Source organism: Globicephala melas, chromosome 5 (assembly GCF_963455315.2).
Source record: "Globicephala melas chromosome 5, mGloMel1.2, whole genome shotgun sequence".
Taxonomy (NCBI): Eukaryota; Metazoa; Chordata; class Mammalia; order Artiodactyla; family Delphinidae; genus Globicephala; species Globicephala melas.
The window spans coordinates 77,224,961-77,252,642 of NC_083318.1; the positions used below are offsets into that span (position 1 = coordinate 77,224,961).

General features: G+C 38.8%; 1 pseudogene; it reads right to left on the reverse strand.

The window, feature by feature from the left end:
• Positions 1–6,257: 6,257 nt before the first annotated feature.
• LOC138842683 (zinc finger protein 773-like) lies at positions 6,258–13,904 on the reverse strand (annotated as a pseudogene).
• Positions 13,905–27,682: the final 13,778 nt, after the last annotated feature.

Here is a 27,682-nt window from a genome sequence, read left to right on the forward strand (position 1 = left end):
TCGACTTTCTTCATCTCAGAACTGCTTCTCACTCCAGTGTCCTCCTCTCAGTTATATTTCAACAAACACTTAGATGGGGCATACTATGTTCCAGACACTATTCTAAGTGATTTATTAACTACTAACTCATCTAACCCTCATAATTACCCTGTGAGGTAGTTACTATTACCATGCTCATTTTATCAATGGGGAGACGAGGCATGGAGAACTCAAATGGCTTGTCCAGTATTCCAGTTAGTGAGAGAAAGCTCTAAGGTTAGTGGGCAGTTAGACTGCAGAGTGCTTTTTACCATCATACAATGAATTATTCTGCTTGTCCAGACCAGTGAACTTGGAGTTATCCTTGACTCTTCTGTTCCTTTTGAACCCCACAAATACTGTACTACCAAGTCTAATGACTTTCATCAAGACAGATCCAGAATCTGAACACTCTTTACCTCATTCATTCTGAACACCTTGAGTTAAACCACCATAATTTCTTGCCAATAATATTAAAATTAAATATTAAAATATTAAAATAAACTAGTTCCCTGCCTCTTACGCTTTTTGCTTCTATAGTATATTCTCCACATGGCTTCTATTGTCCCATTTAAAACATATGTCAGATCTCGTCTGTTCTCTGCTCAAAACCCTCATGGTTTTCCCAAATTGAATAGCAGAAGTCCAAAGTTTCTAAAATGACTTGTCTTCTACTTGACCCAGCTTTGTTAATCTCATCATGCTTTCTATGGCATCCTTATGGTGCCTTGAATACACCAACTACTCTGTCAACTCAGAGCCTTACAACTGGTTTACCCTCTGTCCAATATACCCTCTCCCTAGATGTCTGCATTTTGCTTTCAAATTCCTTTCAATTCTATACTCATAGGTCATCTTCTGAAAAAGATCTTTCTTAAATATCTTTTATTAAAATAAAAATTTCACTCATCAATCTCATCTGCTTTTTTAAAATAGCATTAATCATCATCCGAAATTTTATATATGTATATTTTATATATATATAAAATATATATAATTTATTTACAACATACCCCAATTAGGGATTTTAAGGTTTTGTTTTTTTTTTGCGGTACGTGGGCCTCTCACTGTTGTGGCCTCTCCTGCTGCGGAGCACAGGCTCTGGATGCGCAGGCTCAGCGGCCATGGCTCACGCACCCAGCCGCTCCGCGGCATGTGGGATCTTCCCGGACCGGGGCACAAACCCGTGTCCCCGCCACCGGCAGGCGGACTCTCAACCACTGCGCCACCAGGCAAGCCCGATTTTAAGTTTTTTACTGTTAGATCTTCAGTACCTGAAAAGGTACTTGGGAACCAAATAAGCGCTCAGTAATTATTAGCTGAACGTAAGTAATGTATAAGTAAGTAATATGCATGGTTCCCTTAGCTTAATTGATTAATAGCTCTTCTCATGGAGCATTCCACAGTGCTAATGTTCCGTGGAGCACTATTTAGGAAACTGAGTTAAGTATTAAACATGGTGTTTTATTTGAACTTGAGGGGAAGCTTACCAGTTTCTATTTTGCTTTGATTGTTGACTAGCTAAATGATGATATTGAATTAAGCCAGTTTTCTCCTGCGTCTGTTTACTTGTGTCCCAACTGCATCTAGAATATATTCCTTTAACTTTATCCAAACTCAACCTCTGTGTGTTTTACAGAAGAGATAACCCTCAAATATAGGTCACCTATTCTTTTCTGCTTATCTTCAACATATTCACCAGGATTGGGTAATAGATTTCAACTTGTCATCCAACTAATAGATTCATTTGAGGCCAAGAAGAATTAAAGTGTTGCGGTAGTTTAAGTGGCTTAGTCAGGGCTCAGGTAGAGTGTCTTTGATAAGTCAAGATTGCCTAGGGTCAGGAAGGGTGAGTGACAGTGAGTGACACACATCTTTCATGTTTGAATTACAAGGTAAGTTCCTGAGAGAAATTATTCACTTAAAAATAATCTATTTACTATCTAACATAAAACACTGTTAGTATATTGCCTATAATAGATACTCCATACATATTTGTTGTTTTACATGATTATTCTGTGAATGCTAAAGAAACGTTTATTTGTATCCTGAGCATGAATCTCATCCCTCTGTTTCCTAGGCAAATTTTTCCTTTTTAAGAGTAAAAGATCATTAATTCCTAATATATTCTAGATAAATCTTTCTGTGGCACCCAAATGTCACCTATCTATATATCATGAAATAGAGTTCTACAAGTTATCATATGAGAGAAAAGCATCTCTTTTATCTGTATACCTTTCTTGTGCAAAATAAAAATAATTTATATTTTTGGGGGGGTAACAGTGTTATAATACTCCTCAAAATAATTTATAAAACACTGCTAACATCCAGTAGCGCAGTGTGAATTCTTGTTGAACTCAATAGGAGTCCACTTATCATTTTCCTAACAGATGAAATCATGCTGCTGACAGGAATAGAAAAGATACAAGTGAAGAGTTTACAATGCCTAATTTTTAAAAGAAAGTTCCCACCAGGTTGCCTCATTCTCAAAACAAAAACACACTGTACCAAACAATACAGGTACATGATGATGTTTCACTATATTTCCAATAGTCAGTACTTGACCTCTAGGGTAGTGATTTGAAGCAAGTGAAAAGCACTCAATTTCAAAGCATTTACCAAACTTCAACATGAAATTAGACTTTTTTTGTGTATGTGTATGTAATTGTTTCTTCTCTGGGTTCTCAGCCTGCTTGTTTTTTTTTTTTTAACAAAATCCATTTAACCAAGCATAGCCATATTTACAGACCTTGTTTCTATAGTCTCTGGGGGTTTAATTGTTCTTACCTCAAAAAAACAAATCATGCACCACCATCAATGAATGCCTGAACAATGGTTGGTAATTATATTTTTACCATTTCTCCTTTTTATTAAGTTCATCAATCCATCAAATCTGTCAGCTTAGCCATTAGGAACCTGATCTAGAAGCTTTCATGTCTAGATAAGAAAATTCATGAGTGTGGTAGTATTTGGCCGGCAGCAGGGTATAGTGCAGGCCTAAATCAGGTGAGCTGTGAGAAGCATAAGGAATTTGATGTTAGTCATATCTGATAAAGCTAGCTTCAAATCCCAGCTTTGTTATTTATTACATGACTTAACTTCTTCAGTCTCAGTTTCTTTATCCATAAAATGGAGAGAAAGGTAGGTAGCTTATAGAATTGTTATTTCTAAAGGAATACTTGGCATATTAGAAGGAAATCTGTAGACAGATATAAGCCAATTACATTCTAATTTAAATAAATAGTTTGCCTTGTTTTAATATGCAACCATTTTTGTATCAAGTTATCAGTACCTCCTCCATGTTCCTTTCTAGTACTGTGATATGCAGAAATAAGCATAGAGAAGTCTACACATAAAGCATTACGGGAATGCTTGACTATTAGAATATCTTTGTTGCTTTCTAATAAATTCTTCACATATGCCATGAAAATGTTCTTTCACATATGTAAATCAAACTATGTCACCTACTTGCTCAGAATTATTCAGTGGTTCCCATTCATCCATGCTAAAGAATAAATTATATACTGACTGAAAATCTAACTACAAATTTCTACTCCTCTCTCATTTCAGCATCATATTCCAGCAACATTGCTTTCTTGATAAACTCATCTACCTCAAATTCAACTCTCATGAAGTCTCTTCTGACATACTAGGCAAATATAAGTTTTTCTTTTACACTCTTACTCCATTTAAAGCAATTAATATCTTGTAAACAAGCATCTATATGAGTGGATGAAATGTGACTCCAAGACCCAGTGATGGGATGGTCACAGATGCAACTTATGAGGGTTGCCTAATTTGCAAAACTAGGGCCAAATGGGTAAGCTTAGTAGAACCAACCTTGCTGCACTAATAACATCTAAGGGGGAATAACACCTTGGGTCTAGCTAGTTTACATACAGCTAATCATAAACTCCTAAATGCATGGGCCTTGTCTTTGATGGTTATATACTTAGCACCTGTAGGCAGATAATAAGATACGTCTCCAGGCTTTTAAAACAGGAAATATTCAAAATACTGACCATACCAACCAAGTATTTGTGAGGAACACAGGGGAACTGGAATGCTCCCATACTGTCGATGGGAATGCATTTGAGTACAGTCATTCATTTTAGAATACGAAACCATATGTTCATGTAAAGGATTTTATGTACATGTTCATAGTAAGTTTATCTGTGAGAGGCAAACTGGAAACCACAAAACACCATCCTTTAACAGATGAATACCAGTGAAATAATGGTATATCCAAACCGTATATTTATCAGGAAAAAAGTGAATTATTCACATCAGCAACTTAGATGATTCTCAAAGTAACTATGCCTGGAGATAAAAGAAGACAAGCACATTAAGTCTCCAATGATATAAAAGTCTAGAAAACACTAACTAATTAAATGGGGAGAAAAGTCAGTCAATAGTAATTGCCTGAAAGTCCTGGGAGAGATGTCAGAAGGTAGATATGGCAGTGATGGATGTTTGTTATGATGATGGTTCCATGGCTTTACAAGTATTAAAACTTACCAAGCTGTGCATTTTAGGTATGTTCTGTTCAGTGCATACCAACTATATAGCTAATTAAATTTCAATAGAAATTGACTTCACATAAAAATCTTAATCTCTTTGCTAAATCTCATTTTCAATAGAACTCTGGCAACCACACATTAACCCCATCACCTCTCCTTGCCCATGGGAGGGAATCTGTAGCAGTAGCAGTGAAGACTGGTGAGCAGTGAAAGGTGTTTCCACTTAAGTTATCCAGGGAATCTGCCTGGGTCCTAAAATTCACATGCCTGAACTACACGATTTCCACTCTCATTCCCCATTGTTTTCACTGTGCAGCAATGGCCTTGAGATAAACTATTTGCAGATGCTACGTGATTCCTAAAACCTTTACATTATTCAGTCTGACACTGACTGGGGGCTCAGGAGGAGAGAAACAGCTCTGGAACTCCTGAGAATTTCTTCAAAAACCTTATCCTAAACAGTCACAGTCACTGGAACATTTGTGGATGAAACTTTAGAAAAGGCTCATCCCTTCTTGTTTGTCTCTCACTCCCGATTAATTCCATGAGTGTTTCTGTATGAAATATCGTTCCCACCTGATATGCAAAATACAGACCATACCAACCAAGTACTTGTGAGGAACAGGAACACACCTACCACTTTGTGCACATTATGGCACAGGGCTCTTTTCCGGCTGGACCTAGAGAATTTCTTCTCTTGAACAGTACTGGGGGCATGATGTGACATCCCATGTGAAAAGGAGAACCATTCATGCTGCTCCAAAAATCACCGGTGGTTCTCACAACTGTCCTCATCTCAGGGTGACCTCAGGACCCACCAAAAATCCTGACATTCAGGACTCAACATTAGTCCCACAGAGCCCTGCAGTCTACCCTAGGTGACCTTGGACAACAAATTGGACCGAAACTGGAGTGAAAACTATTCTCTTCCAGATGCTATTCTCACTGAGGTATACAAAGTTTGGAACACTCACAAAACCTGCACGTCATCATCCTGACAGTCCAATTTGGTTCTCAACACCAGTCTGACAGTGAACAAACCCCAAGATGAAAGGTGGCTTAAATAATAGTCTTTATTAGGTATAGAGCAGAGCAAACTGAGGCAGATATTCCCAAACAGAGTGACTTGGACCTAGAAAAACCTATCCTGAGCACGATATGAGACAATGCCATCAAAGAAGTTGAAGCTCTGTGAGCCACCAGCAGAACCCAGACTGGATTCCCATGGTCAAAGCTGCTTTGGTCCTGACAGGACCAAAAAAGAATGACACACCCAAGTGCTCAGGCTATTGATGCATTTCTAAGGGGATAAGAGGGCACAAAGTTCTACCTATCCTGATCATACTGAGGTGACTGGTGCCAAGTATGGGGATCTGCCACTTGGGAGAGGTAAGAAATGCACAGTGACATTAAGTCAGAAAGTACAGCATAGCTCCTTAAAAGCTTCCTACGAACCTGGTACTCATGGGCAATCTGCACACTAAGGCTGTTCAGATGTATGGCATTCAACTTCCAGCTGATGACTCCCTCACAGAGCCTATTCAGTATGATGTATTAACTAAGGAGACAGCTCATTCACTGCTCTCCTCGTCTCATTTGAAGGCCTTTCTCCAGTATGAACTTTCTGGTGATGAATGAGGTTAGACCTTCAGCTGAAAGCTTTCTTACATTCACTGCGCTCATAGTGTCTGTCTGGGCTGTTAAGTTTCTGGTGCTCAGTCAGAGCAGACCTTTGACAGAAAACGTTTCCACATTGACTGCACTGCTGAGGCCTTTCTGTGATGTGAACTTTGTGGCGTTGAGTAAGCTGGGTGCTTTGGCTAAAGAATTCTTCACATTTAGTGCACTCGTGGTTTTTCTCCATTGTGAACTCTGGTGCTTAATAAGAGTAGAGCTTTGGCTAAAACGTTTCCCACATTCACTACACTTATAAGCCTTTGCTCCAGTGTGAACTCACTGGTGTGAAATGAGACTAGAGTTTTGGCTAAAATGGTTCCCACATTCACTGCACTCATAAGTCTTTGCTACAGTGTGAATTCTCTGATGGACTTTAAGGTGGGAGCTTCGCCTAAATAACTTTCCACATTCACTACACTCATAAGGCCTTCCCCTGGTGTGAATTCTTCTATGTTTAATGAGACTGGAGATGTATCTAAAGACATTCCCACATTCACTGCACTCATAGGGCCTCTCTCCCCAGTGTGGATTCTTTGGTGCTGAACAAGCATGTGTTTACAGCTGAAGGCTCTCCTGCATTCTTCACATTCATAAGACCTTTATCCCATGTGGACTCTCTGGTGCTGAACAAGTTTGCTTTTAGTGGTGAAGGTTTTCCCACATTCACTGCACTCATAAGGCTTGACTCCATTGTGAATTCTCGGGTGCACAATAAGTTGAGAGCTTTGGCTAAAGAACTTCCCACATTCTCTACACTCATAAGGCCTTTCCCCTGTGTGAATTCTTCTATGAGTAATGAGGCTGGAGTTGCATCTAAAGACTTTACCACATTCACTGCACCCATAGGCCTTTCTCCATTGTGGATTCTCTGGTGCTTAAATAGTATGGGTTTACAGGTGAAGGTTTTCCCACATTTGCAGCATTCATAAGGCCTCTCTCCAATGTGTACTCTGGTGCTGAGTCCAAGCCTGGACTTCTGGCAGAAGGCTTTCCCACATTCATGGCATTTATACTGCCTTTGTCCATTGTGAGAGGCCTCCGTACACTCGGTGTCCTTTTGTGGAGTGACCTGGTGCTGGAGAAGGCCAGAGGTACCAGGGAAATCCTTCCCAAACTCCTGGCATGTGAAAGATTTCTTGCATGCACGGACTGTGTGGCTCTTCATAAAGGTCTTACCCATGTCTCTTCTAAAGAGTTTCTCTTCACTGTGCTGGTGAAAGTTCACACCTGCCCCACACAGTTTCTGACCAGGGTTTGTGCCAAGGTCCTCAGCTAGATGCAAACCACCTTCTAAGTACAGGCAGAAACCTCTGCCAGGGATAGGACTGCAGGGTGGACAAGTCTGTCTTTGAAGTATTTATTGGTGGCACTTCTACAGAAACTTTCTGCTAAGAAAGTGTCTCCTCATCCTCTGCTCTATGCCAACACCCAGGTGAAAGACACAGGAGGGGGTGGAACACACAGAGGAGCTGGGGCCCACAACTCACTCCTCTGGGAATGGTTTTCACCAGGACCTTGGCTGCTGGTGACACGTGTGCTGTGTGGAAAGGTGTGTCCAGGCACAGGAAAATCTGACTGTCACTGAGTAGCTATGTTCAAGGACTATTTTAAGGATAGGTGGGGAATTCATGACATGTTAATGTAGGCCAATATTGGAGAGCACATGAGAGTGAGGATGGAGAAGACCACTAAAGAGTGGAAGACAGACAGGTGAGGGATAATCCTGGGTTCGAATTCAGAGTTGAAATGACAGAATGAGCAAAGTATGAAGAATGGGTAGGAAAGATAGAAGTGAGGCACACAGTCACTGTCCTTGGCCCTAAAACATTGTGGGGCACAGGACATGTTCCTGATATGATCTGAACCCAGCCATGATACCACTTCTTCCTCCTGATGCCAATCACCAAGGCAGGTCCCACTTTGGGTCTCTCTAGCTGTGCCTGGAGTCATGTCCACTCTGTCACATACCCAGGGTTCACCTCCCAGCTCCAGATGGAAAACAACATAGGACCTAAAAGATGAAGGTCTCAGCCTTGGCAACCACAGCACAGCCGATAGGGAAGCAGTAATAGAGATGTGGTCACTGTCTAACCAATGACGCAACAAGTGGCAAAGGTCTCCAGGATCACATCACGGTACAGGAGTCTCTGGGCCTCATCAAGAAGCTTCCATTCCTCCTGGGAAAAAGTACACAGCCACGTCCTCAAAGGTCACAGAGCCCGGTGCAGGGTTCGTAAGTGGTTCTGCTGAACGTGGAACCTGAATCGGACCCATCAGTGCAGCCCTCCCAGCACAGTCTGTGGGCGAAGCAGGGGCCCAGGCCCGGTGGCCCCTGTCCCAGCCCCGAGACAGAGTCAGGGCGGATGGCACCCACACCGAGCCTCAGACCCCCCTCAGAGAAGCCAGCATAGCGCCCTCCTGGCTCCCTGACCTCACGCCAGCCCAGGGCTGCGAAGCTCACCACCGGTAAACACACCCGAGTTTACAAAACGTCGCCTACCGTCCACGCTGGAAAACCCTCCCACCTTGCTGATTTTTAATGTAAGTCCTATTTAAACGGACAAAATGGAAAAAAAAAAACCTCATATATACACACTCTGTATGTAATCAAAGAATTTTACGTGTAAACAAGTAGTTGATGAAAGTATAGCTCATGGTCTCAATGACACTTTGCTACAGAGTGAGAACTGTAAGGCCCATCATCTCTAAGACTGCATTCCCAATGTGTTAATAGAATAAGGTTCAGTAGAACACGGACTTGAAACCCTAATGACCTGGAAATGTGGTTTCAAAAGAATTTTCCTCCATTTAATAGAATAAACTTTGGATTTCCAATGGATCAAATAGCAGATCTCTTTCAATTTTTGTTTCCTTCCCTGATATCAAGGTCCTTACAAGTGTGTGTGTGTGTGTGTGTGTGTGTGTGTGTGTGTGTGTGTGGTTACTAGGTATATTTCAGGAGGTCCTCTCTGGCCTGCTCATATTTGTATGTTTCTTTCTCTAGAGTGTCCCAAATAAATACTATGGGCAGGGCAGGTACATACGCTTGTCTGGAATGCCTTGAGCTATGTGGAGGTGATGGCTTTGGTTTGTATTGTGGTTAAGGGATAGGGCTGAAGGGAACATTCTCACGTGTGGATGAGGGTTTGCATGGTTTGATCTTACCTCTGGGTGCCACAGGAAGGAACACCAGACTTCCTTACACAGGGCAAGAAGGGATAAAGGAGGGGTGGGTCCTGAAAGCTGTCAGAAGCCAAACATCAAAAATGGAGTCAGACTCTTTAGGACACGAGTTGATCATTTAATGAAACTTTTGATTTGCAGTGTTTCCTCAGATTGTCCACCAATGATTTTTCTCCTTTTCTTTCTGCTTTTCCAAACTCAAAAAGCATCTGATAAAAGATAATGATATGCTTCTCTCTCAATTTCTGTCCATATTGCATATAAGAATGAAATCAGTTTCCCAAATCTTAGTTACAATTGTCTGTTCAGTGTTTTTCTTCACCACTCAATTATAAGCTCCCAGGAATGGCATTTGGTTTTTGTACCACTGTCATATGGTTGGTATCCAAAAAGATCCATTAGATGAGTTATGGATATAGCATATCTTAGTTACTCACTACATGGAAAAGTTCCTAAGTGAATTTGACTCGAGAATGAAGAATACTCTCTTAAAAATCAAAAACACAATGCAATAACAAAACAAAACACACAGTTTTGCTCTTTATATCCTATGTTGTCTTTGACAAGGCATTTAAAATCCTCAAACCTCATTTTCCTAACCTGCAAAATGAGGAAGTACTTTCTCTGAAAACCTGTGAAAATTTTTTTCCAAGATTCTGTCTCTGGAGGGAATCCAAATGATAAATTATTGCTTAAATATTAATAGAACTTTGTCATTCCTTCACCTGAATAGTCATTTTCTATTGATAAGTAATGATAACAACCTGAGGGTTTTAAGCTCAAAGGGTGGATATACAATACATTGTAAGAGGGGAGTAGAATGGCACTCCACCTAAAATTGAGTTCCATCCACTTAAATGAGAGGTCCTCTGTGCCCTCTTAAATGGTGCTTCAATATCATCACTTATGCACATCAACAAACATCACAGAATAATTAGGGAGAGTAGAAATCATTATAATGTCAGCCCTTCCTATTATAGAACTGTAACCACTCAATATGGAACTGCCTAAAGCAATTGCTGAATGCAGTACATGCAACTGTATCTTCTTCGGAGGCCACAGAACCATCTTACTGTAGCCTGCAGGTTTCACACAAGGCCCTTTCCTCAATTAGGATTTAATCACCCTGGAGAGCAGCTGAGAATTTCAATCATTTTTTTTTTCCAAGTTCCCATCAATCTTGTCTATTGAAGTAACTTGATTTTTTTTCTTCCTCTACAAGAATGCTAAATCTTCTTGGTGGAGGAAAATGATGGGGGGAAATAAAATGAAAGAAACTAATTTTTATGGGATATGTAAATGAAACTCCTAAATAATTGTTTTAAACCACTCCATTATACCTATACCTTAATACCTTGGGGACAGGAAGGAGTCCCTTTAAGGGCCACATTTCTTATTACTTACGGCAGCAATTTGGACCAAATTTGCCATTAAGGTCTGAAGTCAACACATACTATGGTTAAGAGCTAGGGATTTAGAGACACATGGCTCTGGTTTCAAATCCCAGCTCCACCACTTATGAACCACATAACGTATATTTACTTACCATCCTTGAGACTCAATTTCCTTATACCTAAGAATGGAAAGTAATAGTAGCTACTTCAGATGAAGACTGAAAGTTAAATGCAGGCAATGATCTCAAGTACCTAGAACAGTTCCTGGCACATAATAATATTTTAAAATGGTAGCTATCTTTTTTGTGAATTTTTGAATTTTATTTTATTTTTTATACAGCAGGTTCTTATTAGTTATCTATTTTATACATATCAGTGTATACATGTCAATCCCAATCTCCCAATTCATCACATCACCACCACCACCACCACCACCACCTCCACTTTCCCCCCTTGGTGTCCATATGTTTGTGCTCTACTTCTGTGTCTCAGTTTCTGCCCTGCAAATCAGTTCATCTGTACCATTTTTTCTAGGTTCCACGTATATGCGTTAATATATGATGTTTGTTTTTCTCTTTCTGACTTCACTCTGTATGACAGTCTCTAGATCTATCCACATCCCCGCAAATGACCCAATTTCATTCTTTTTTATGGCTGGGTAATATTCCATTGTATATGTGTACCACATCTTTATCCATTCATCTGTTGATGGGCATTTAGGTTGCTTCCATGACCTGACTATTGTAAATATTGCTGCAGTGAACATTGGGGTGCATGTGTCTTTTTGAATTATGGTTTTCTGTGGGTATATGTCCAGTAGTGGGATTGCTGGTTCATATGGTAATTCTATTTTTAGTTTTTTAAGGAACCTCCATACTGTTCTCCATAGTGGCTGTGTCAATTTACATTCCCACCTACAGTCCAAGAGGGTTCCCTTTTCTCCACACCCTCTCCAGCTCTGATGATTCCCATTCTGACTGGTGTGAGGTAATATCTCATTGTAGTTTTGATTTGCATTTCTCTAATAATTAGTGATGTTGAGCAGCTTTTCATGTGCTTCTTGGCCATCTGTATGTCTTCTTTGGAGAAATATCTATTTAGGTCTTCTGCCCATTTTTGGATTTGGTTGTTTTTTTGTTATTGAGCTGCATGAGCTGTTTATGTATTTTGGAGATTAATCCTTTGTCTGTTGATTTGTTTGCAAATATTTTCTCCCATTCTGAGGTTTGTCTTTTCATCTTGTTTGTAGTTTCCTTTGCTTTGAAAAAAGCTTTAAGTTTCCTTAGGTCAAATTTGCTTATTTTGGTTTTTATTTCCATTACACTAGGAGGCAGATCAAAAAATATCTTGCTGTGATTTATGACAAAGAGTGTTCTTCCTATGTTTTCCTCTAAGGGTTTTTTAGTGTCCAGTCTTACATTTAGGTCTCGAATCCATTTTGAGTTTTTTGTGAATGGGGTTAAGGAGTGTTCTAATTTCATTATTTTACATGTACCTGTCCAGTTTTCCCAGCACCACTTATTGAAGAGACTGTCTTTTCTCCATTGTATATCCTTGTCTCCTTTGTCATAGATTAGTTGACCATAGGTGCGTGGGTTTATCTCTGGGCTTTCTATCTTGTTCCATTGATCTATATTTCTGTTTTTCTGCCAGTACCATATTGTCTTGATTACTGTAGCTTTGTAGTATAGTCTGAAGTCAGGGAGTCTGATTCCTCCAGCTTTTTTTCCCTCAAGACTGCTTTGGCTATCCAGGGTCTTCTTTATCTCCATACAAATTTTAAGATTTTTTGTTCTAGTTCTGTAAAAAATGCCACTGGTAATTTGATAGGGATTGCATTGAATCTGTAGATTGCTTTGGATAGTATAGTCATTTTCACAATATTTATTCTTCCAGTCCAAGAACATGGTATATCTCTCCATCTATTGGTATCATCTTTAATTTCTTTCATCAGTGTCTTATAGTTTTCTGCATACAGATCTTTTGTCTCCCTAGGTAGGGGTATTCCTAGGTATTTTATTGTTTTTGTTGCAATGGTAAATGGGAGTGTTTCCTTAATTTCTCTTTCAGACTTTTCATCATTAGTATATAGGAATGCAAGAGATTTCTGTGCATTAATTTTGTATCCTGCAACTTTACCAAATTCATTGATTATCTCTGGTAGTTTTCTGGTGGCAGCTTTAGGATCCTCTATGTATAGTATCTTGTCATCTGTAAACAGTGACAGTTTTACTTCTTCTTTTCCGATTTGGATTCTTTTTATTTCTTTTTCTTCTCTAATTGCTGTGGCTAAAACTTCCAAAACTATGTTGAATAATAGTGGTGAGAGTGGGCAACTTTGTCTTATTCATGATCTTAGAGGAAAAGCTTTCAGTTTTTCACCATTGAGAATGATGTTTGCTGTAGGTTTGTCATATATGGCCTTTATTATGTTGATGTAGGTTCCCTCTATGCCTACTTTCTGGAGAGTTTTTATCATACATGGGTGTTGAATTTTGTCAAAAGCTTTTTCTGCATGTATTGAGATGATCGTATGGATTTTATTCTTCAATTTGTTAATATCGTGTATCACATTGATTGATGTGCATATATTGAAGAATCTTTGCATCCCTGGGATAAATCCCACTTGATCATGATATATGATCCTTTTAATGTGTTGTTGGATTCTGTTTGCTCTTATTTTGTTGAGGATTTTTGCATATATGTTCATCAGTGATATTGGTCTGTAATTTTCTTTTTTTGTAGTCTCTCTGTCTGATTTTCGTATCAGGGTGACGGTGGCCTCATAGAATGAGTTTGGGAGTGTTCCTTCCTCTGCAATTTTTTGGAAGAATTTGAGAAAGGTGGGTGTTAGCTCTTCTCTAAATGTTTGATAGAATTCACCTGTGAAGCCATCTGGTCCTGGACTTTTGTTTGTTGGAAGATTTTTAATCACAGTTTCAATTTCATTACTTGTGATTGGTCTGTTCATATTTTCTATTTCTTCCTGGTTCAGTCTTGGAAGGTTATACCTTTCTAAGAACTTGCCCATTTTTTCCACGTTGTCCATTATGTTGGCGTAGAATTGCTTGTTGTAGTCTCTTATGATGCTTTGTATTTCTACGGTGTCCATTGTAACTTCTCTTTTATAATTTCTAATTTTATTAATTGCATCCTCTCCCACTTTTTCTTGATGAGTCTGGCTAAAGGTTTATCAATTTTGTTTATCTCCTCAAAGAACCAGCTTTTAGTTTTTTTATTGATCTTTGCTGTTGCTTTCTTTGTTTCTACTTCATTTATTTCTGCTCTGATCTTTACGATTTCTTTCCTTCTACTGACTTTAGGTTTTGTTTGTTCTTCTTTCTCTAGTTCCTTTAGGTGGAAGGTTAGATTGTTTATTTGAGATTTTTCTTGTTTTGTGAAGTAGGCTTGTATTGCTATAAACTTCTCTCTTAGAACTGCTTTTGCTGCATCCCATATGTTTTGGATTGTTATGTTTTTGTTGTAATTTGTCTCTAGGTATTTTTTGATTTCCTCTTTGATTTCTTCAGTGATCTGTTGCTTATTTAGTAACGTATTCTTTAGCCTCCATTTGTTTCTGTTTCTTACATTTTTTCCCTATAATTAATTTCTAATTTCATAACATTGTGGTAGGAAAAGATGCTTGATATGATTTCAATTTTCTTAAATTTACCAAGGCTTGATTTCTGACTCAAGATGTGATCTATCCTGGAGAATGTTCCCTGAGCATTGTAGAAGAAAGTGTAATCTGCTGTTTTTGGATGGAATGTCCTGTAATATCAATTAAATCTATCTGGTCTATTGTGTCATTTAAAGTTTGTGTTTTCTTATTAATTATCTGTCTGGATGATCTGTCCATTGGTGTAAGTGAGGTGTTAAAGTCCCCCACTATTATTGTGTTATTGTCGATTTCCTGTTTTATAGCTGTTAGCATTTGCCTTATGTATTAAGGTGCTCCTATGTTGGGTGCATATATATTTATAACTGTTATATCTTCTTCGTGGATTGATCTCTTGATCATTACATAGTGTCCTCCTTGTCTCTTGTAACATTCTTTATATGAAAGTCTATTTTATCTGATATGAGTATTGTTACTCCAGCTTTCTTTTGATTTCCATTTGCATGGAATATCTTTTTCCATCCCTTCATTTTCAGTCTGTATGTGTCCCTAGGTCTGAAGTGGGTCTCTTGTATACAGCATATATATGGGTCTTGTTTTTGTATACATTCAGCGAGCCTGTGTCTTTTGGTTGGAACATGTAATCCATTCATGTTTATGGTAATTATCGATATGTATGTTCCTGTTATCATTTTCTTAATTGTTATTGGTTTGTTTTTGTAGTTCCTTTTTTTCTCTTGTGTTTCCAACTTAGAGAAGCTCCTTTAGCCTTTGTTGTAGTGCTGGTTTGGTGGTGCTGTATTCTCTTAGCTTTTGCTTGTCTGTAAAGCTTTTGATTTCTCCGTCCAATCAGAATGAGATCCTTGCCGGGTAGAGTAATCTTGGTTGTAGGTTATTCCCTTTCATCACTTTAAATATATCGTACCACTCCCTTCTGGCTTGTAGAGCTTCGGCTGAGAAATCAGCTGTTAACCTCATGGGAGTTCCCTTGTCTGTTATTTGTTGTTTTTCCCTAGTCGCTTTCAATAATTTTTCTTTGTCTTTAATTTTTGTCAGTTTGATTACTGTGTGTCTCGGCATGTTTCTCCTTGGGTTTATCCTGCCTGGGATACTCTCCATTTCCTGGACTTGTGTGGCTATTTCCTTTCCCATGTTAGGGAAGTTTTTGTCTATAATCTCTTCAAATATTTTCTTGGATCCTTTCTCTCTCTCTTCTCCTTCTGGGACCCCTATAATATGAATGTTGTTGAGTTTAATATTGTCCCAGAGGTCTCTTAGGCTGTCTTCATTTCTTTTCATTCTTTTTTCTTTATTCCGTTCCATGGCAGTGAATTCCACCATTTTGTCTTCCAGGTCACCTACCTGTTCTTCTGCCTTAGTTATTCTGCTATTGCTTCCTTCTAGTGTATTTTTTCCATTTCAGTTATTGTATTGTTCATCTCTGTTTGTTTGATTCTTCTAGGTCTTTGTTAAACATTTCTTGCATCTTCTTGATCTTTGCCTCCATTCTTTTTCCAAAGTCCTGGATCAACTTCACTATCATTATTCTGAATTCTTTTTCTGGAAGGTTGCTTATCTCCACTTCATTTAGTTGTTTTTCTGGCATTTTATCTTGTTCCTTCATCTGGTACAAAGTCCTCTTCCTTTTCATTTTGTCTTTCTCTGAAGGTGGTTTTCCTTCCACAGGCTGCCGAATTGTATTTCTTCTTGCTTTTGCTGTCTGCCCTCTGGTGGATAAGGCTATCTAAGAGGCTTGTGATGGGAGGGACTTGTGGTGGGTAGAGCTGGGTGTTGCTCTGGTGGGCAGAGCTCAGTAAAACTTTAACCTGCTTGTCTGCTGGTGTGTGGGGCTGGGTTCCCTCCATGTTGGTTGTTTGGCCTGAGGCGATCTAGCACTGGAGCCTACCTGGCTCTTTGGTGGGGCTAATGGCGGACTCTGGGAGGGCTCACACCAAGGAGTACTTCCCAGAACTTCTGCTGCCAGTGTCCTTGTCCCCATGGTGAGCCACAGCCACCCCCTGCCTCTGTAGGAGACCCTCCAACACTAGCAGGTAGGTCTGGTTCAGTCTCCTATGGGGTCACTGCTCCTTCCCCTGGGTCCTGATGTGCACACTACTTTGTGTGTGCCCTCCAAGAGTGGAGTCTCTGTTTCCCCGAGTCCTGCAGTCAAATCCCACTAGCCTTCAAAGTCTGATTCTCTAGGAATTCCTCCTCCTGTTGCCAGACCCCCAGGTTGGGAAGCCTGACACGGGGCTGAGAACCTTCACTCTAGTGGATGGACTTCTCTGGTATAAGTGTTCTCCAGTTTGTGAGTCACCCACCCAGCCATTATGTGATTTGATTTTATTGTGACTGCACCCCTCCTACCATCTCATTGCAGGTTCTCCTTTGTCTTTGGATGTGGGGTATCTTTTTGGTGAGTTCCAGTGTCTTCCTTTCAATGATTGTTCAGCAGTTAGTTGTGATTCTGGTGCTCTTGCAAGCGGGAGTGAGCGCACATCCTTCTATTCCGCCATCCTGAACCAATCTCCCAAGTTCATGCTTTTAAAGTGTACAATTAAGTGATTTTTAGAGTATTCACAGAATTGCACATCTGTCACCACTTGGTAGCTATCTTTTTTATTTCTTATTCTCTATTACACTTGACGCACCTATCTTCAGTCCCTCATGAGGTCAAATGAAATAAGATGGATTTTCTGAAGATTATCTTCATGGGGGTATCTAGAATTAGTCATCATTCATTTTTTGAAATCATAGAGTTTAGAGAGCTACAAAGGGAGGCCAAAGTGAGGAGAAACATTGTTTATCTTTGCTTTAATTTTAATCTTTGAATATTTGAAGATTAAATTTTAACTGATTATTAAATATATTTATTGGCATATAATGATTAGTCATTCACTATCATTGAATCAAAACATCCTTTCCATTTAAAAAAAATTAATTATTTGAGATTTCTGTAGGAAAATAATATGAGTTGATGTTTTTAAAATAAACTGTCAATACAGTATCTTTTAACCTTAAATTAAGGCTACAAGTACTCTTAGGCAATTATTTTTGGTTCTTTTATTACACTCTAGACATCTATTTGCCTTGAAATTATGTGTTTTTATATCGTCCTTTACCTCTTCATTCTGAGCTTGTCAAGGTTGGGAAGCCCATGCTTTATCTTTGTATCAGATAAGACCTCAAACAAAAGCCATAATAGATGCTAATCACCCTTTATTGAATGAAGAAACAAACACATGGGTGAATGAAGAGACAAACACATGGGTGAATGAACACCCTCTGCTATCAGGACAATTTAGAACTTTACCCTTGTATTCAAAGGATCCTGGATCCGCCTAATTTTAAAGGCCATCAGAGAAGAACATTTCACAAAATTTTCTGACTTTGTGTTTAATTCTATATCTATCAAGAAATTTTTTTCTTCTCTAGTTGTAACTGCACATACTTTCAGGACACTTTTTTGAACTTTAGCCTTAGTGTAGGACCACAGAACCCATCCTTGGTAATATAACCCATCCTGGGTAATACATAGTTCACATGTATTGAGGAGTATTGTCTTTTACTCTCCAACCAAATAGTCATATCACCCATATCACCCATTTTTCTCAACACCGTTTTTCTCATCTCCTCAAGCTATAATAGTAATAATAATTATTATAATTATAAATATGTAATAATTAACATATGCTAGGCACTCTTAAAGCACTTTGCATGTATCAAATAATTGAATCTTCACTACACTCATATGAGAGGTATTATTGCTATCCACGTTTGACATATGGGAAAATTGGGGCAGAGAACACTTAATGATTTGCAAAAGGTCACATAGCTAATAGGTAGCACACCAGGATATAAACCTAGGATGTCTGCTCTTGTCCATTGAGCCTCCAAATTACTTTCCCCAGAGCGAAAACTTCTCTCTCCAGCTTATCATTTCTTTGGGGTTCAATTGTGTGGTACAGGTGCTGTCTATGATAATGCCAAGTCACACATGGTATCCTTCATTTTGTGAAGGATAGAGTGAAAAAGATATGAGGACTCCTGGTATTGGCCAAGAAGAGATTAATTGCCATTAGAATAGCAAACTCCTTTGCTATTTGAGATCAAACTCCTTTGATACAACCAGAAAACTGGACTAATATATGAAACAACTGTTTTTCAACATTAGGCAATAGGCAATGATCTACACAAAAGGGGTAAAAAATGAGGTTAATCTATGATTGCTTCACCTTCATATCCAAAAGCAGTTTCCAGACTGCTACAGAGAGAGGTGAAGAGGGGGCAAGATCCTAAACACAGCCTAGCAGTCACCCTGAATTGAGAACATAGAAATCAGAGTGACAAGAAGGCAGGGTGGCTAGAATATGTAGGGCGGAAAGAGACCTGCAGATTTGCAGAGAAGTGACGATGCTCTAGCCTCTGGCTGTGTACTTAGTTGGACATCTATGAGATAATGTGGTGGTGGGGAAAAAAAACACTAGAAAATAGTAGCTGAACAATTTCCAGCACTTACTCTGATATAAAAATAGTTTGAGTTCCCACTAGAGTAGGGGGAAGTGGCCCAGGAAAGCACTGCATGTCTTGGTAGGTAGGAGGTCTTTTAGAGAAAAGGGTATTTTTGTGCTCACTATATCACCTATACTTAAATAGAAACATTCAAATGGAGTGATCCAAAGTCCTCTTTGGGGTCTCTCTGTTGGGAAAAGCAGAGAATTAGCTCACTTAGTTTTGGATGGTTGTTAATACATTTAACACTAGAGCTAAGAATTTAATCTCATAGAATCCTCACATAAGGGGAGAAGACCTAACAGATTTCCTTTTAGTACTTAGAGCCCACTGGGCAAGGAGAGTAACCATTGGTGTTAGATAATTGATTATTGCATTCTGCACTTTGGAACGTTTAAATCAGAAATTAAGAGACTCCAATATTGAGGAAATAATAGAAGAGAATGGGGAAAAAAAGAAGAACAGAATGGGAAAATGGAAATAAAATAGTTGGTGCCTTTTGATATTAGAAAGTAGACATATGCTCTGCTTATAGCATGTCTGCACAAATTCTTATTGTTTTAGCTACAAAAAGCATCTGATATTCTAGGCCTTCTTGGTGATGAATCAGACAGTTGTAATGAAAGAACTAGACATAGTTTACAAACACATTTTTACTCATTTATATATCTTTGGACCCAGTATTGTTTGATATTTCTTACAGTTAGAGTGAGAAGAAACATGTAGATAATTGTTAACGGCAAATAATCTTTTGATTTAGATTTCCAAATTTTAGGGTACAGCCAGCTGATTCAGTGCAAATGTGGGAGTATTAAATTTACGATCAGTATTTCAGAGAGAATGATGACCAATATCAGGCTGTGACTTATCAAAAGATCATTTAACCTCCTGGCTTGATAGTTGTCACTAGCTAGGTCAGGTTAATAATGAATCCTTTACCAACTATATTAGTTTTCTGTTACTGAATAACAAATATAATAAGCTTAGCAGCTTAAAACAGCACACATTTTATTATTTCACATTTTCTGTGGGTTGGGAGTTGGGAATCTAGTGACAGAGCAGCTGAGATGTCTGCTCAGGCTCTTAGAAATATATATGGAATTTAAGAAAAAAAAATGTCATGAAGAACCTAGGGGTAAGACAGGAATAAAGACACAGACCTACTAGAGAATGGACTTGAGGATGTGGGGAGGGGGAAGGGTAAGCTGTGACAAAGCGAGAGGGTGGCATGGACACATATACACTACCAAACGTAAAATAGATAGCTCGTGGGAAGCAGCCGCATAGCACAGGGAGATCAGCTCGGTGCTTTGTGACCACCTAGAGGGGTGGGATAGGGAGGGTGGGAGGGAGGGAGACGCAAGAGGGAAGAGATATGGGAACATATGTATATGTATAACTGATTCACTTTGTTATAAAACAGAAACTAACACACCATTGTAAAGCTATTATACTTCAATAAAGATGTAAAAAAAAAAAAAATTAAAAAAAAAAGATGTGACCAGACTGCACTCCTATCTGAGATGAGGAAGAATCCATTTCTAAGCTCACAAAGGCTGTTGACAGAATTCCTTTTCTTGTGACTATATACCACAAGACCTGGCTTCTTGCTAGCTGTCTGTTGGAGGCTGTGCTCAGCTCCTAGAAGTTGCTCACAATTCATAGAGGCCACCCACAGTTCCTTGCCAAGTGTCTTTTCCAACATGGCTCCTTACTTCATCAAGCCTACAAGCAGAGTCTTTTGAGAGAGTCTGTTAGCAAGACAGAGCCTTGTAGATAGTAACACAATCGTAGAAGTAGCATCTCATCACCTCTGCCATGTTCTGTTGGCTAGGAAGGAGTGACAGGCCCCACCCATGAGCAGGGAGTAAAGGTTATACAAGGATGTGTATACTAGGAAACAAAGATCACAGGCAGCTGCCCTGGAGTCTGTCTGCCACACCAGCTAATGTGATAGCGTTGTCACAGTGAGATAAGAGTCATGTGGCATGGATGTATCTCCTTTTGAATTTCACCTGTCATCTAATTTTCTTTACTCTTGTTATTGAATATAAACACTGAAACCATTCTGATGAATAGTGTCAAAGTTAGAAAAATCCAGAAGGACTAAAATGAGCTCTGTCATTGAGATGTTTTATGTTTGGGTTGCATTTTACACTTTTTAGAGCATTTATATATTTCTTCACCTTGTTTTTTTGCAAGGAAAATAAATAGTTTCATAAAAGATCTGTAGCTAGAATATAGTCCTGTCCATCTTTAATTGAATATTCCTTCCAGTGAATTTCACTAACTGAAAATATTAAGGAAGTTATCTTCTCTTCTGTTTATTACTCAGCAATTATGAAGCTGGGTAGTTGCCTACAGAATGTGACTGAGAATTCCACATGAGTATAGAATCAAACTTTATTTTGATTCCAAAATAAAAATTTGAAAATAGTAATAAAAAAGTAAGATATGATTTCTCCAAATGAGACTTTTTTTTGTTTTTGAACAGAGTGCATACAGCATTGAGGTGATTAAGCTATCCTCTGTGATCGTGATAAAACACAGTATTTCTACACATATTCTATCTTATAGTTTCTACGTTTTCTTATTATAAAAATAAGACTTCTAATATTGTTAAATAAAGTTCTATCAAAACAGATAAAAAGCCTGTTCTTTCCTATGTAAATTTCCACATTTAATGTAACTTTTTTTGTTTGTTTCTTCTATAATTTTCTCTAGGCACTGAAAAGAGACCAATAATTTGCATTCCATTCCTCTTTACCAAAGGAAAACAGTGTGCATACTGCCTAGTTTGAAAAAACTTTAAATTATTGTATATATTAATACTGAGTTCTGCAAGAAAAACAGTTCTTTTCTTATCATTAACTCCAATGGGCTGAATCTAATTTCTCAGCCATACTGGGCATTCATATATATATGTATATTAATTTTCAGATATCAAAAATGTGAAAAGTAAAATAGAACAAATGTGCTTTGAGAACTTGCAAAGGAGAAGCCATAAAAAGCATCCAACTTGTCACAATTCTCTTTGATTCTCTTTTTCTTTTTTTGGCTGCACAGCATGTGGGATCTTAGTTCCCAAGCAAGGATCGAACCCGTGCACCCTGCAGTGGAAGCGCGGAGTCCTAACCACTAGACCACCAGGGAATTCTCTTTGATTCTAAAGCTCATTTACTTTTCCCTAGGGCTCAACTGCCATAAGCACCATTGTGCTTTGCTGCCTCCCTAAGGAGCATATTTCAGTGAGTGGTTCATTTATTGCCTTACTTGTAAGTAGAGGAAATATTGCCAGGTAGAATACCAAGGAATTTTATTGTATCATACAGACTGGAAGCGTATTGGTGAAATATTATAAGACAGTGTATAGTAAGTGCATGACTTGTTCTTGAACCAATATAATGAGACTCAAAATGTCAACTTGTGTGAGTGACAATTGTTTGAATCTGGAATGAAATGTTCTCTCCATTTCGGTCTCACTTGGTTGCTCTCTATTAGGAAGTGCTGGAGGAATCCAGCAGTATGACTAAGAAGACTGTCAAAAGGAATGTCTTTAGAGGAAGCCCACGCTATTATTTAGGTTGATACGATAAAATCACAGCCATTAGGGACAAAGCAATGAAAGAGTTAACTGCAAAAGGTACTACATAAAGGGCAGAGACAGGAAGATGTTTTCCTGGCTACTTCTATCTAAATTCAAAGACTCTATAATTGATATACACTTGGAAAAGTGATCATGGGACATTTTCTAATAATGACATAATTCTAATTCATCATGGCTGATCATCCATCAAAGCTTTGTTTGTGAGGCTTTGACTGATAGAATGAGAAGAAAGAAATCATTCCCTATTTTAGTCAGAGAGCGAAGGGACTGATGCACTTTAAAAATTGCACTCTGCTTTCAAGATAAAAATAAATAATCAAATGGACACTATCAAGTAAATGGCTAATTGTAACAGATCCTTGTCTTGTGATAGCGATTAATACTGCCATGAAAACAAACACACATAAACACCGCCATTAGATGACAAGAGTTAGCCTTTTGTGTTGAATCCCTCTTAACTGATGGGCCTAGGCACTGATGAGAGTTTCAAGAGTGTCCCAGGGGTGCCTGGATGTGGGTCACTGGAGGGCAAGGGACACATCCATAACCATGGGAGGCAGAATAGTTCCTTCAAATAGTCTTTTGAACAAAGTTATTGCCAAGAGCTAAGATGGGGAGATAAGAGGGTAGAAGAAGCAAGTAAGTCAAGAGAAAAGTTGTCTGGGCTAATTCTGGGCATGGGGATATGCAATAGGTGAGGGGCAATATCCATGTGCAGGAAAGTTTCATTTAAGGTGAATAGGATGAAATGGATAGTGTATACATATTTATGGACTCCGTATTATGACTTGGAGGAAAGCAGCAAACATATATATTCCAGAGAAAGGCTAACTCCATGGAACAAATATATCCACCTAAGGAGAAGTTGAAACAATTACTCATGACATATAGTCATTCTTGTTGAACAATTTTAGAGTAAGTGGACACTGTAACTGGAATTGATATGTAAACACTGTGATTCATAGACTCATACAGACATTTTTCTACTTCATTTTATTTAGAATTATATTATCAGACACAAAATGAGAAATACATTTAAAAATAACAAATAACATTTTAACAGGTTGTTAAAGTAGAACATTTGATTGAGTCAACAAAATCAAATAAAGATGATATTACAAAATGAAGAGCCAGAACGAAATGCAAAAATATTAAGGAAATATTTGAAAATCAATTATATTATCCCTTGCCAAAATTGGTATTATAAAGTGTCAGATTATTGGAGATTGAGAAAGAATTTCTTTGGAAAGCCTCCACCATTGGCCCCTCCTTTTTTTTTTTTTTTGTGGTACGCGGGCCTCTCACTGCTGTGGCCTCTCCCGTTGTGGAGCACAGGCTCCGGACGTGCAGGCTCAGCGACCATGGCTCACGGGCCCAGCCGCTCCGCAGCATGTGGGATCCTCCCAGACCGGGGCACGAACCTGTGTCCCCTGCATCGGCAGGCGGACTCTCAACCACTGCGCCACCAGGGAAGCCCTGACCCCTCCTTTTAATCCAAGTATAGAGGGAGAACATGACACACGCCCTGTGCATTGGAGGAGCAGGAATAGAGGATACCATGGATTAGTGTCTGCATCCACCTGAGATACCTAAATGGTCAGGGCTGAAGTGACTCTGTGAGGATGGGCCTACATTCCCTGAGCATGTGAGGGCTAAAGACGAGTGACTGCATCACTTGAACATGATATGGACAATGGTGAGATCAAACTTGAGTAAAATCATTTCAGGTCCTGACCAAGTGGGTTGCTTAGAGGAGCAAACAGACTCAGCACAAAAAAGTTGGACATGAATTGCCGGACTCTGATGGGCTGAGGAAGAAGGAAGTGATAAGGTGAGTGCACGGTCTAAATCAAAAATACTCCAGGTGAGAGGTTGGTAGCAACTAGGGCAGGACCAACCAATGTGCTGTGCAAGAAAAAGCCAGGACCAGAGAATACAGAACCAGCTATGACAGTAACAAGTACAAATGTTCGCCTCTCTAATTAACATCTCTCCCTCCTTATGCTTCAGCTTTGGAGGATTCAGAAACCATGGTTAGCAATATAGTGGAGGAACACAGGGAGAAAACAGTAAGCTGAATATGCCTTCTTACTTGGCTCATTTATTTTTCTATCTTCTGTGGGCCCTAGCAGGGAGCAAAGTAGCTATAACTTTGAAGGAAAGTGGGATCTTGGATTATTATATTAGTCTGGATATGCTAAGAAGTGAATCAAATCTATGCATTTGTTGCTTTAAGGAAACTTTGTATTGTCTAAATTTTGAGCACTAAGCAACTATTACCCAGGATAGGAAAAGCAAGCTTTTCCAAACAAAGGTAAAAGGCCAGGAAAGAAGAAAAAAGAAAATGTTGCTTTGGGATTGGATTCCATTAGTCTTGCTTGTTCAGTGTTCTGGTTGTGTTATATGTTGGATCCATTCAGGATTTTTTTTTTTTAACAATCTATGCACATTATTACAGTTGCAGGCTGGATGTGCATCAAAAATCCTTAGACATAAAAATGAAGCCAGGACTTCACAGAAAAATTAAATGAAGATCAGAGTTTTAGTATTATAGGCATTCTAACTTTCTGAGTCTCACTGTGTTTGACAATTTGAAGTAACATGGCTCTTATTATCTGAGTCATCACATGGGTCATGACAGTGCCTGAGTTTTTATCCAAGAGCAGGCAAAGAGCTTACCACACGAAATGAATTTGAAAAGACAGTGGGAGATAAAACAGTCTCTTTGTGATTATCCGCCATGTGTCATGATTGTAGGGCCTACCAGTCAAAACAAGGAGAAAAATAACGACAACAAACAAACTCATCTCACGAGAAACTGAGTTTCTATTCAGCACATGATTTAGGCTCTTGAAAGTTTATGATCTCCATTTCTGTAAGAACTTGAATGAATCCCTTGATGCTAAATTACGGTTATTTGACAAGAGGAAATTCATGGCGGTCAAATCCTATTGCCATTGAAAAATACCTGCTTTTTCATTCTTGGGGATTCTCTTTCTCTGTACCTCCAGGTAATAACGCTATACTCATTACAATGCTATTTAAACTTTTGAGAGGACATCACAGACTCCTTTTAGAATCTGAAGAAAGTTTTCGACACTTTCTTCTCCTGCTTATAAATATGCATATAGATACTTAGGACTGATCTGCTGCTTTTGGTGGCCATACCACTCCCTCTTTCTTAGGGTAAATCTCCCCCCTCTTCATTGGTGGAACCCATTTAAGTGTGGTTTATTTGGAGTTGATGATGTAGTTCCAGTCCAAACTCAAAGTCCTGAGAACCAAGTGAGCCAATTATGTAAGTCCCAGTGGGAGTTGGAATGCCCAAGAACCAGGAGCATTGATGTCTGAGGGCAGAGGAAGATGGATGTTCCTACTCAGGCAGAGAGGTCCAATTCTCCTTTCTCTACCTTTTTTTTGTTCATTGCAGAGTGAGTGGGTGGATAGCCCACTGTAACTGGTGAGGGCTAACTAATTTCTTTACTCAGTGTACTAATTCAAATGCTAATCTCTTCTGGAAACACTCTCACAGATACACCCAGAAACAGTGTTTTACCAGCCATTTGGGCATCTCTTAGCCCAGTAAAGTTGACACATAAAATTAATTATTATATCCCTCTGTGGGGAGGGTGCCCTTTTTCCCTTAGATTTTCAGGTGGCAAGATGTGAGTCTTGGGCAAGTAGAAGTCCTCATTTCTGCCACATTTCAGAGATCTGTATTGAGGTAAGGAGAAGACAGAGCCCTAATATCTTTTGAGCTTTGGGAACAAGAGTTTCTTGAAGCCAACTGTACTTTTTGACTTTTTGGTAGCATGAGCTAAGAAATTCCCTTTCTCATTTAAACTAGTTTGCATTGGTTTTTGTTTGTTTGTTCTCTAACATATATGCTAAATGCTAAAGTTTGCTTATAATTTCATGGATTTCTGGATCCAAGAAATTCATTAACCTCCCAAACCATGTTAAGAAAGCTGCTTTTTATGTGATGTATTGAAATGGATCCCTGAGAATTGAGAAAAAGAGAAACTGTCACTGAAGAAGGAAAGACAAGTAGTTCATAATTCTTGAGTGTTTCCCAGTTTCCTAGTGTTCCTGGTTTACCTCTGTTACCTCTAAGAAAGAAGACACATATCTCTTTGGAACATTAAAAAATCCAGCAAGATGTTAATTATACATTGTTAAAAAGCTGCCAGCTCCTTCCCCAGAGCAGATGCCATCTCTGTGACTGGTGAATCAATTTTCTCTGCTAATCTGCAAAAGTTCTTCAGCCCTTAAGTTCTCTGGAAATATCAATGCAAGATATTGAGTGTGAAATGTTAAAAACAATAACCAGTTATTCATGTCGTTCAAATGCAATTTGTTTATAGGAAAGACCTGACTTTTCTGAAGTGGTATATTCAGGTTTCAAATTAAACACTTATAGTAAGAAATATGCTATCTTATGATGTATGTAATTATAGTTTACCTCTCAGTTCTTTTCTTATCTTTCATCCAGTGTGCTCAACTTATTTATATCTCTGAAAGCATGTGGTACATAACAGGTGATCAAAAATGACTGTCACATGAATGAATGAATAAGGGTAAAGAATGGACAAACTTTGCGGGTAACTATGCCTAGTCATGAACGCCACATGTGTTTTTACAAACTTGCTACTTCTTCATTGCGCTTCTTAGAATGCTATGACATTTTTAGCCACATAAATACATGAAGTATTTTCCTATAAAGAGTAAAGTTGCTGGTCATAATGGTAAAGAGAGCGTGGTTTTGTGTGTGTGTGGTATGTGTATCTCTATAATTAGGTGCTAACAAAATAAAGAGTAGGCACACTCGGCTATCTCTGAGCAGGAGTGGCCCAAACATCAGCTCACCAATTCCACTGAAATTCATTGCACTGGAATGTGATTGTGCTGAATCTAAATCCAAGGTCAGGACAACCAGAGGAGGCCAGAAGTTTAGGTTAGTGGGTCTCTCACAGGACTCAGTCTAAAACAGAAAAAGCATTAGTGAGCCACATGCCCCAACAACTTGAGTTAAAACAAAAAAACCCCAAAAAACAGAAGAAGAGAGAATAAAATAATTTTAAGATAAAAATAACTCAGGTTAAAAGTGACAATCAAAATTTTGTGCCTTGAAGTAGAAAACAACCTTAGGCAT